This window comes from Ochotona curzoniae, unplaced genomic scaffold (assembly GCF_017591425.1).
Source record: "Ochotona curzoniae isolate NIBS_2020 unplaced genomic scaffold, NIBS_Ocur_1.0 contig_883, whole genome shotgun sequence".
Lineage (NCBI taxonomy): Eukaryota > Metazoa > Chordata > Mammalia > Lagomorpha > Ochotonidae > Ochotona > Ochotona curzoniae.
In genome coordinates, this window is record NW_024466599.1 from 54802515 (window position 1) to 54810788 (window position 8274).

Sequence of the window (8274 nt, forward strand, 5' to 3'; positions counted from 1 at the left end):
AAAGAGTTATGCTTGTTGGTGCTTTGTATCCTTTGTGGTCCTCATGGAAATCCTGTGCAAGAACTAAGCACTTGTGTCTCCACTTTGAAGACGAGAAAGCCAAGGTCACATGATCTCGGAGGTGTGACCTGCTCAGCCACTCCTTCGTGGTGGCAAGAGTCAGGATCCTGGCGAGAAAGAGAGGGCACGTCCGTTTGGGGGACCTCAGTCGAACTGAGGAAATAAACTCCTTAAAAGCAGGGTGGCAGGCTCCCATTGGCCTGCCTCAACAGGAATACCTGCATCCCATAGTGAAGCAGTGGATTTGAGTCCTGGCCACATAGCCTGACTCCAGCTTCCAGCCAAAGAACACACTCGCAGCCAGCACGCAATGGCTCGAGTAGTCAGCTCCCTGGCACCCATGGCACCCATATGGGAGACCCTGGCCTGGGTCAGTCCCAGTTCCTGTACATATTGGGGGAGTGAGCCAGGGAATGGGGAGCTTTGTGTCTCTCTCTTGGCCTTTCAAATACTTAAAATATTTTTAAAAGAATGGAGATGGAGAGGTAGAGTACACGGAAGCCATAGGGACATGTCATTGGAGGAGCTACCCAGCTTATAAGGGCAAGCAGAAAGGGTGCAGTGGGACCAACCCAGGTGAACCTCCAGCAGAGGGACTGGGTGCCCACAGAAACCTCCTGCGACTAACAGCTCAGGGCAGTTGGCTCCCAGCCTCATTGACCCCTAACCCCTGAGGAGAGCCTCCTTGTCTCCTTGGACACCAGATGACAGGGAGCTGCAGGTCAGCCTCCTGGGCACAGGGCTGAGGAGAGACATCAGTGGTGTTCCAAGGTGGGGGACGCAAACCAAGCCCTGGTGCAGAACAGAATCCATGCTTAAACCTCAGGCATTCCAAAACAACAACAACACTGAAAATATAAATAATAACTGTGAGGCAATAAACATGCTCATTGCCCTGATGATGATAATGATCATTTCATAACATATACCTGTACAAAACATCAGGGCATCCACCCTAAACATATACAGTTTTTATTGTCAATTATATTGCAATAGAGCCTTAAAGCAAAAACAATGCAGACTTTCTGTCTCCTGGGCTGTTTTCACAACACGTTGGCTCAAACTCACTGAGTTTGGGCGGAAATTCCAGAGCAGATCCATGCGAGACCACCTGCAGGACCACCGCATCCTTCAGCTCATACCATGATGCTCGTTTGCTAACCCTGTTATGGCCGGCACTGACTTCTAAGCCAGGACGGATCGGCAAGGGCCTGAAAGCCGTGAATCAGAGGGGGCCTGGCAGCTGGCCCGCAGGGTTGGCTAGCTGAGAAGGCTTCCTCTGAAGTCGTCACTTGTTGTTGGCCACCACGCCTTGGCAGATCCGCCCAGGGGAACATGGAGGCAACCGCAACGGGCATTAGCCATAAAAGCTGGCCAAGTTTCAAGGAGCCAAGAATCCATTTTCCTATCTTTTGCATCTGACAATGAAAGTCTCTCCTTGGTCTCTAGGCCTTGCTTCTAACCTAACAGTTTGCTCTTGGCGTACTGGCCTAATGCTTCTGTAATGCTCCTGGCACAGGACTGTGGCTTTTATGCAAAGGAAGCTGGCACTTTCTACCTTGGAGAAGTTCTGTATTTACCTTGGGTTCTCTGGGGGCGAAAGTCATAAAGGAGTTTAAACGACAGTAACTTTTCCAAACTCAGGAGCGACGAGGGCAGTGTAATGAGAAATACAAAACCTGATGTTCTCATAGAACACAAGCTCACCCTGAGGTCATGGAGAAAGAATTCTCAGTTCCTGTCTTGACAAAGTGGTTTCCAGAGAAGTGAGGTGATGGTCACGTGTAGCCCTTATGACCTGAGTGGCTATGTGCCTGTAAAAAAAAAAAGAAAGAAAAGAAAGAAAGAAAAAAGAAAAGAAAGAAAGGAAAAACTTCATGCTGGTGTCTGTGATGACTTCTCTACAAGGTTAATAAGGCGAAACATAGTCCCCTAGTCCTCACCCAAAGGCGGCCCCGTGCACTGTGGCTGGGAAGGCTTTTTTTTTTTTAACTTCACTTTTTTCTTTTTAATATAGAACACTTCACAAATTTGCATATCATCCATGTGCAGGGGCAGCGCTAATCTTCCCTGTGTCTTTCCAACATTAGCATATGTTGCTGCCACAATTGCCCCGGTACTGCTGGAACTGACCACAGAGTTAAACTCATTGAATTCTCATGAAATGACTCTGGCATGGTGCCCTGCGTCCTGTGTCTGCCTGGGACTTTGCCCTTGCTTGTTCCCACATGGCTCATGCCCTCACCCCCGTCAGGTCTTTTATTAAATACTGCTGTCTCAGACTTTTGCTTCACCACTCCTGCCACTGATTTATACATTCCCTCTCTTCTCCCCGACAGCACAACATCTAACCTGCTTTCCCTTCTTCAGTTTATTTCCTTATTTATTTTTATTGTAAGACATCTGTAGCAGTTTAATCATTTTGCCATTATTATTTGAGTGTCTCAGGGTTCCACTTGGTGGGGAGCTGGGATTTGAACTCCAGCAGGAGATGTCCTAATTGGCATCTTAACTCAAATGCCTTGTCTCTCTTCTAACCATTTGAAAACAAAATGGATTTGTGTTACTTGAAAACCCAGAGTTACAAAGAGAGGGAGAGAGAGAGAGACCTTGCATCTGCCGATTCACTTCCCAAATGGCTGCTACAGCCAGAGTTAGGCCCAGCTGAAGTTGGATGCAAGGAGCTTCTTCCAGGTCTTCCACATGCATGCAGGATTCCAAGAACTTGACCCATCCTTTACTGCTTTCCCAGGCCATAAGCAAGGAGCTGGATGGGAAGTGGGGCAGCCGGGGTAAGGATGCTAGTACTGAAGGTGGAGGATTAATCTGTTGAGCCACCAAGCCAGCCCCACTCACCTCCTCTTTTTGTAAAGCCACTAAGCCATTATGGCCACATGACTGTACCTTGTCATGTAACCCCCAAGGGCAGGAAAACCTCTAAATACCATTGACATATGAATGGGGATTCAGTTCCTATGTGAGAACTCCTGGGGGACACAGTCAGAGCATGCATGGATCAAAGGGATGTCCTAAATGCCCAAGGTAAGTGATGACTGCAGAATGGGCATGAGTCCCTGACCCTGCACCCACGGCTTGAACCTCATTCTTTCAGTCTGATCCTCCTACATCCTGTGAAGGGGCTGGATCCATGATCCCCTGGTGCCAGAGCAGGCCATGCCTGGAGGGCCCCTGGCCCAGCCTCGCTCCCCACAGCTTCCACTTCAGAACACAGCACTCTATGAAGCCCCAGGGAGACCGCATGGGCTTGTGCTTCTCTTTGAAAAAGGCTAAATCCTTACAAGCAGGGAAGGCTTCGTTTGGTTATTTTAAGCTGTTGAGTTTGCTGGCCCTTCCCCCAGGGAGTGAACGTTGCGGGCAAAAAATGGACTTGGATTTCTTCTCACACTACACCCTTTGCTCAGCTATTTGTGTATAAACAGGACTTGAGGAAGTTCTCTAAAGGACTGCCAATCCACCCCACTGCCACAATCCCCTTCTATGTGCGAGAGGGAGAAAGAATGAGCTTACACCCACAGAGGAATGTTTTCCTGAGTCTTAAAACCCTCCATATATTAAAAATTATTAGTTTTCAAATGTATAAGCAACACACTGACAATATTGACAGATTGTTTAAACAAATCAGTCTAACAGCTCTCACACGGCTCTAGTTTTACTGAGTCCACAGGGTAGTTCACAGCTCACCCATTGGCAGTTTTATATTCCATGTTTTCATATTAGCACCACACATATTTCCCCCAAACCTATTTTCTTGCATCATCGCAATTTAGTAAATGCAGAGGGAATGAATCCCTGATTAATAGTCAGTGAACGGGCCCTAAGCTAAAGCTGACGGGGCGAAGGCTGGCTCTGTCCCCAGCAAGTGGGTGGCACAGACAGATAAGGCCGCCACTCAGGAAACACGCTCAGACAGTAATTAACTGCACAGAAAATTGTGAGCAGGGCTGCATGAGGCAGCCATGTGTGGTGGGAGACAGCCATCCAGGGCTGGGGCCAGGAGATAACCACCTGCCTCTGAAGATGGGGGAGTCGGTTCAGGTGGAACCAGCAGCTGAAGGAAGGAAGGAGGAAGGGGTGAAATAAAGGGGACAGTTTGGGGACCCCCTAGGCAGACTGGCCCAACAGGCCCAGGAGGTTAGGGAAGAGGGAGGAGCAAAGCAAGGAGGGTGCTGGGAATAAGGGGAAGTTTCAGAGTTTCCCAGTGGGGCTGGAGAGAAGTCCAGAGCTGCAGTTGGCGGATGCCAGAGGGGCAGAGGGTGAAACCAGCGCTGTAATTCCACTGGTCTGGGAGGGTGGCTGCTGTGTTGTTGTTGTTGTAATGAAAAGGATCTGGCCCACTTCAAACGGCCAGCTGAGGAGATCTGGGATGCTGGGGAGCATCCTTGGGTCCCACAAGGAAACAACAGGTCAAATAAGGACCTCTTTCCTTCTGGCTCCCTTGCTGCCCAGTGTAGAGGAGGGATGGGTTGGTTCTGGTGAAGTACTCGTGGCATGGGAACTGAAGCACACTTAGCTCTGCAAAACTTATTATTTAATTAAAAAAAAAAAAAAGACTTATGTGGGCCCAGCACAGTAGCCTAGTGGCTAAAATCCTCACCTTGAATGCACAGGGATCCCATATGGGTGCCAGTTCTAATCCTGGCAGCCCTGCTTCCTATCCAGCTCCCTGCTTGTGGCATGGGAAAACAGTCGAGGACAGCCCAAAGCCTTGGGACGCTGCACCTGTGTGTGAGACCTGGAAGAGGCTCCTGGATCCTGGCTTTGGATCAGCTTAGCTCCAGTCATTGCAGCTGCTTGGGGAATGAATCAATGGACAATCTTCCTATCTGTCTCTCCTCCTTACATATATGACTTTCCAAAAAAAAAACAAATAAATCTTACAAAATTTTTATGTATTTTTATTGCAAAATTTTTATGTATTTTTATTTTATTTTATTTTATTTTTATTGTATTTTTATTTTTAAGGCAGGTCAGAATGACAGAAAGAAGGCGAGGCATAGAGAAAGATCTTTCAACCACTGCCACTTTCCAAATGGCTGCAATGGCTGGAGCTGAGCTTAGACGATCTGAAGTCAGGAGCCTTCATCAGTCTGCCACAGGGGTGCAGGGTCCCAAGGCTTTGGGTCATCCTCTTCTGCCTTCCCAGGCCACAAGCAGGGAGCTGGACGGGGAAACAGGGCTGCCAGGATTAGAACCGGAGCCCATATGAGATGCCAGTGCTTGGAAATGAGGTTTTAGAGTGGATTCTGTGCACAACTTCTGTGCTGAGTCTGACCCCCTTTTCCTGCCCCAGGCCTCTTCATCACCGTGGTCATACGTGGAGGCATCTTGTTTTCCAGGTCGTTGGCCAGCCAGGCCAAGAGGCTGTGCCCTAATCCTGAGCTTTCCTGGGATCTATAAGGATTGGCGCTGGGGACGGATGACTTGAGATCTTGATGAGTCATCATGGCAGCTGCTTCCTGACCTCCCTCTGGTGGCCTTCTGTCAGGGCTGCTCTGGTGGTAAGTGGAGCTTGCCACATCCCATCAACGATTACTGCAGGGGCAGCTCACACAGTGTATCACATGCCTACCTCATTACATAGATGAACAGAGTCAGGTCCATGAGGGAGCAGGGCTGGTCTGAGTCACATTGCTGCTGGGTGTCAGCCGAGGCTCGCCGTCCAGCCTTGTTCATTCTCTCTGAGTGCATACTATGTGTTGGGTAGTGTATCAGTGATGGCAATACAGAAGGGCACAGATAGGAAATCCTGCGGTGGGGGACCAGCCCACAGTAAGAAAGTAAAGTACATGGCAAGGGATGCTAAGAAAACAAAGCAAGGGGTGGGAGATAGAGAGCGACAGGGGCTTGCAAGTGCAGAGAAAGTAGCTAAGGAAGACCTTGGTGAAGAGTTAAACAGGAAGTAGGAAGAGGGCATGAGGCTAGCTGGGTGAACAGTGGCACAAAGGTCCTGAGAGAGGAGTGGCCCTGGCATATTCCAAGAGCACAGGGCAGTGTAACAGGAAACGAGCTGATGAGATATCAAGAAAGGGGCCCGGCACAGTGGTTCAACAAGCTAATCCTCCAGCTGAAAGTGCCAGCATCCCATAGGGGCAGTAGTTTATGTCCTGGCTGCTCTACTTCCCATCCAGCTCCCTGCCTGTGGCCTGGGAAAGCAGTAGAGGATGGCCCAAGTGCTTGGACCCTGCACCCACATTGGAGGCTGGAAAGAAGATCCTGGTTTCAGATCAGCTGAGTTCTGGTCGTTGTGGCCATTTGGGGAGTGAACCAGAAGATGGAAGATCTTTCTGTCTCTCCTCCTCTCTGTAAATCTGCCTTTCCAATAAAAACAAATCTTCAAAAAATTTTTTTTTCACAGGAAGGCAATGTGGGTTGAGGGTCTCTACGTCCATTCCAAGGACTTTGACATTCCCGGTTGCTGCCCAGGGATGTGACATACACTCTCCTGTTGACTTCCCAGGGCCCCTGGAACCACTGTGGGCAACAGTGACAGCAGGGCATCCAACAGAGCTCATGGCAGCAGTGTGGGCAGCTGCCTGTACCCCTTGTGCTGGTCCACCCCCATTTACCTGCTCCTGAAGTTCTTCAGGTACTTGCTGGCCTTTCCCAGCTAAGGATAAAGAGCGCAGATGCAAAGCCATGTCAAACCAATTAAGTAAATAGAATCTACAAAACAGCAACTAGGAGCACGTTCACAGCTCAAGTCTTTGAAAAGTCAGAGGCCAGGAGCACCCATCCCTGGCTGGGTGGAGGGATGAAGGGGAGGAAGGGGAGGAGGGGAGGAGGGGAGGAGGGGAGGAGGGGTGGGGCCAGATCTGGAGACCAGCCTGGCTAATAGGGTTGTCCTTATGGTTATCCATTTTATTAGGCTAGGCTTCTCATTTCTATTGTCCCGTGTTTCCTGCTGATACTCCATGCCCATGCAAGTAAAGGCCTCTTTCCAACCTAGCTCCCCAAGGACCAGTGTGGATGCCAGGCCCTGGGTGGGCAGTACAGGCCATTGCTCAGTGAGCACCACTGATTGAGAGCAAGCTTTTGGCTGCCAGAGTTTCCACCCTTCAGAAGAAGGAGTTACACCTGGAGCAGAGCCCGCTTGCAAATTAGCTTCTCAGCTTCACACCCTTCACTGGAAACCAGACCCCCGCCCTGTGGGGACTCTGAGCGCCGTCAGGAAGCAAGTTCAGGCTAGCTTCTCTTGGAGTTGAGTTTTAGCTGTGGGTCTTATCTGTGAGCACCATTCTCCGCCCCCAAGAGAACTCAAAACGGGAGTCAGAGCAATTCGATTCCACATTCACTTATTACATTAGCTTGCTGGGCACATTATCTGTCGCAGGGAATTGGCAAGGTATGAGCCTTCCTTTCAAGGACTTTAATTCTCTTACGTGTTTGGGGCAGGGGAACACACACACATAGGGTAATGTGTGTGTGTGCACGCATGCGTGTGCACTAAGTTACCCTTGCCTGTGGCAGGCCACCCAGGGTATTAGTAGAAAGGTCTGGTGCTGGCATGAGATGGCCTCATGCCAAACCCTGATTATACAACCTTCTCTCTGCGAGCCTTTGAATCAACCACCTGTTTTCTTAAAGTCTTGCTTTCCACTGCTGTGCAACAGGGACAGTGACATTTGCCTCATGTATCTGGTGGAGGTTTGCGGGGGAGGGGAAGTATTAGAAGGATCAGATGTGGCAATGTTTACAAGTGGTTAAAGTACTGGATTCACATATGACTCATGACTATTGGCAGCATGGATGTGAACAAAGCAACACATAACTATTAGCATGAGCCGAAACTCCAGAAACCGATGTACATCCTTGCAAATAAATGTGTTGGTTGATGTAGGTCTGTATACTGCCCCTCCTTCTGAAGATCCTCCAGAGAGACCCACAGGCCTGTGGCAGGGCAACGGAATCCCGTTTTAACTCTAAGGAGGCTGCCTGCTCCCCAGACCATTGGCAAGGCCATTGCCAATAGCCACAGACATTACACGTTCAGGGTGAGTGGGGCATTGGGCAACAGAGAGAGCTAATGTTTATGGAGAAGTGCATAGTACCATTGTCATCCTCTTACTTCGTTGTGGACCATGACTCTGCAAAATGAATAGTATCTTTCATTTTTGCAGAAGAAGAAGAAGCAATGCTTATTTTTTAAAAGATTTATTTTATTTTAATTACAAAGTCAGACATACAGAGAGGAGG

At 49.2% G+C, this 8274-nt stretch overlaps 1 pseudogene; it reads right to left on the reverse strand.

The window, feature by feature from the left end:
- Positions 1 to 2067: 2067 nt before the first annotated feature.
- LOC121165468 lies at positions 2068 to 2166 on the reverse strand (annotated as a pseudogene).
- Positions 2167 to 8274: the final 6108 nt, after the last annotated feature.